The following is a 4,201-nucleotide window of genomic DNA, read 5'->3' on the forward strand; positions in this document are numbered from 1 at the left end:
GAACTCCAGTTATCAGACACCTTCATAGCTGCAGCTGGGAAGTTTCTAGACCAAATAATAAAACATTCAATTTGTAAATATCTGGAGGACGAAGGTGTGAGCATTAGGAAACAATATGGATTTGTTAGGAAGAAATCATCCCAGACTAACTTGATTTTCTCCTGTGCCAGACAAACAGCAGGGCAGGGTGGCACCTGAGGCCACATCCAGATGAGTGAGCACATGCCTGCTGCAATGTCTCAAAGCAGTTTGAGATGCTGCAGGAGGCATGCCATGAATGAAAAAATGTTCCCTGTGCTGCATAGTTGCAGTGCAAACTCTAGATTTGATACCAGGAAATCCCAGTATCAAAAGAAAACGCCCTGAAAAAAAGCAGTGCAGGGTGCACTCCTGGAGCACGCCTGGAGTCAACCAGAAGCTGGGTCCTCCAAGGAGATGCTTTAGCACCTGACCAGAATGTCTCTATGACTCCTGCTTGCCCCTGCTGCTGCTCCAGCAGGCTGCATATGGAAGCCCGGCCTGGCCCGATGACACGTGGCTCCTATATGCTGTGCCGGAATCCCCAGGTGGTGGCAGGAACTGTCCCAGCCTGTCATGGCGCGGGGTCCTAGAAGCAGCCGTGATCTCTCCTAACGTCCCCTACCGTGCCAAGTTTGAGATAAAGCACCCTCGTTCTTGCCTGCCACGTCTTTGATGTTTATGTATTTTATAAGGGAGGCTGCCTTTTGTCTCCTCGGACACGGTGCTCTGGTTTATCCTGGCCCCTGTTCTGTATTGTTTGACTTGGTGCACCCCAGTCTTATGGGCTATGTGTGGCTCCAACCACCCCTGTACCACGCCCCAAGCCTCGCAGATGTACCAGACGTTGTTTGGTCAATTTCCTTTTCCACGCCCCACGGGCGCTCTCTGACTGGTCTCGCAGCCTGCGCCCTTACTGGTGCTCTCTGGCTTGTCTTGCACTGCCCGCTCTGGGGCTTCTCGCAAGTGCCTGCTCTGGGGCTTCTTGCAATTGGAGCTCAGGTGGTCGTAGTTGTGCCTGGCCCCCAAATCCCCTCCTCGGGTCTTAAATTTCCTGTGGGGCTCAGGCAGCCTCAGCCTTACCTGGCCCCCAATCCTCTGCACCCCTTCTCAGGGCTGGGGTCAGTGAACCCCTGAATGTTGTGCCCTCTCTGGCACCAGGGTCCCCACACTACTGTGGAGCCCCTATGAGGCCGCCTCCAACTCCTAATAGCCTCACCCAGTCCTCCAGTGTTATAAAACTACAAACAGAAAATTCAAGCCCCTGGGCTATAACATAAAAGCTAAGCCATCTGGCTAACCATCATTCAAATCCTTACCAGGGAATTCTCCACCCAGTAGACTTGTACAGAAGCTGCTCAGGCCATCAGGCTTCTCTACTCCGCTTGCTCTAGCAGAGCTCCTTCTCCCTTGGCTGCTAGCGGAGAACTGCCTCCCTGGCCTCAGCCTGGATTAAATATATAGGCCAGGCCCTGCCCCCTTCCGGTCAGCTGGCCAACTGTGGTTGCTCCGGCAACCAGCACCTATACCTCTCTATAGGAGCGGAGCACCGAGGTGCTCTGCGACACAGTCCTGTCCAAAGGCATGCACCAGTGGGCCGGGGCAATTCCACTCGCCATGTGCAACTCCTGGGTCTGAGGTGGTGTCACACTTCCACAGGTCTGTGCCTACAGCAGTCCATGAGTGCCCCAATGGCCCAGCTGGCTGCTGCTGCCAGTGCCAGGGACTGTACACCACAGGAGGGTGGGGGGGACTGGCATGTTGGGGCTCCCCTCTCCACAAACCCCACACCCACAAACCCCACACACTCACCCACAAATCCCACACACACACCCCCACACATTCACCCACAAACCCCCCACCTCCACACAGCTACCCATGAACCCCCCATACACCCACCCAAGAACCACACACCCACTCCCCTCCCACAAAACCTACCCTACACTTCCCTTCCCACTCCCCGACAAACCCTACATGCCTCCCATCTCACACCCTGCATGCCCAGCCGCCAGACAAGATGGGACCTGCTGACGGGAGCTGTGGCTGCAGGGGCAGCTGTCCCCGCATCCTGGTGATTGAAGGAGGCAGGGGGAGCTCTGATTATTTTTTATGATAAAAATACCAAAAGCAAACACCAAAGCATGTAGATATTTAGAATTTATTTTATTATAATGATAGAGGCACTGGTAGGCTTCCAAATTGCTTTAAAAGTAAATATATCAATAAAACATTGCCTGACTGATCTCTCTCTCTCTCTCTCTCTCTCTCTCTCTATATATATATATATAGTGGCATTTCATTTTAATCGTGGAAGAACTTGGATTTTGGGGTATTTTAATGAGTAAATTTGGGATTTTTTTATCAGAGAATTTGCCATTTTTAAACAGGGAATACCAGGATTCCTGCTAGTGAGGCAAGTGGAAAGACCCAGGCAGACGAGCCTGCCCAAGGCTGGCACCAGGAACCCAGCTGGAGGGCAGATGAGGTGGCTGACCTCCTGACCATTTGAGGCCAGAAGGACACTCTTTGATAGTTCAAACCGGACCACCATAGTGAGTACATCTTCCAAGCAATAGCTGCCCAGATGGCAGGACAAGAGCACACATGGCAGCAATGCTGCACAAAGGCCAACTATGTAGCCATGGCCCACTGGCAGCTGGCCCAGAGGTGCAAGTGCCTCTGCTGCAGTGCTCGTACCAGAGCCCAGGTGGCCATACAGTCCCTATCCAGGTCTGCCAGGTGTGCAGACATGGGGCCATAGGTCCATGGGCTGTAGTGGGAAGGGGGTGCAGGACCACTCTAGGTTAGGGCTGCTCTAGTAGTTCAGCTGGCACAAGGGATAGGGTTTCCCATATATCAACTGGTTGGGTCCCAGAAGGTTCTGAGGGCAAGGAGCTCCAAACTGCTTACTAGGGCAGCTTTTTATACTGCTGGGCCAGCATGGGTGCTTGCCCCAGCCTCCAGCTCAGGGCAAAACTTGCCCTACACCAAAATGCATGTTCAGGCACGTGTGCTGAGGCACAAATCTCCGGCACAAATTTGTGCCGCTGTTATTTGAGCTGCTACAAGTGCACGTACCTGCATGTGTGGACACGGCCTTAAGGATTAATTGGTTCAGAGAGGCATGAGCTTTTATAGGCGACAGTGTGTTTCATCAGATGCTATGAATGGACTTGCAGAAAGCACGGGTTCTAAATAGAAAAGAATTTAAATACAAAGAGTATAGAAAGACGGAGGAAAGGATAGGAGGAACACTACTTTTTGACGAGGTAACCTGTTTAGTGAATGAGGGACACGAGGTGGACATGAGATATCTGGACATTAGTGAGGCTTTTGACACAGTCACATAAGCAAGCTGAAATAATGTGGGCTAGACAGAATTACCATACAGTGCATACTTCATGCAGAGGTGTAGCGAAAATAGATACTTTTCTCTATGTTTCTTTGTTCCTTGTTTTAGTATTAACCCCTGCATTCTGTAACTTTCCACCCACATGGTACAGGATGGCCCACTACGTATGTCTTATAGGTTGCTCAGGTTTTGGTTTGAAATGACCAATCAAAATGTAACACATCAACTGAAAAAAATGCTAGCTCAATAAAAGCCACGTGCGCTCTTTGTTTAGGGTCAACACTGATCTGAGCAACAAGCTCCTCTGTTGGCCTGCTTGCAAGCAATAAAATAGAGTTGGATCCAGCCTGAAAGTGTGACTGTCTTCTAGAGGTGAATTGGACTAGCCTCCAGGGGATAAAATCAGCAATTTATGCAACAAAGGGTTATTATTAAGGATCAAGGTCAGCCTAACAGAAAGTGTCCAGGGCAATTCTATAGGGGTCTGTTTAGGGTATTGTATTACATTTTTTAATGGCTTGCATCCAAGAATAAAACACATGCTATCAATTTGCCTGTACAATACTAGGAGGAACACTTTGGAGGGTGGGATTAAAATTCAAACAAAACTTTATGAACTGGAGAACTGGGCACTAGATAGAGAATAATATTCAGCAAAGACTAGATGTGAGGTGCTACACATAAGGAAAAAAAGCCACCTTGCAAAAATTTGGGATAAGTGGCTTGGCAGCAGGATTGCCAAGAAGAATTGGGAGGGATTACAAATCTCCCAACTCAACATGTGTAAGCAATGTGATGCTGTAAAAAAAAAAAAAAAAAAAAAAAAAAAAA

The sequence above is a fragment of the Gavialis gangeticus genome, unplaced genomic scaffold (assembly GCF_001723915.1).
Source record: "Gavialis gangeticus isolate Ggan-Ray unplaced genomic scaffold, GavGan_comp1, whole genome shotgun sequence".
Lineage (NCBI taxonomy): Eukaryota > Metazoa > Chordata > Crocodylia > Gavialidae > Gavialis > Gavialis gangeticus.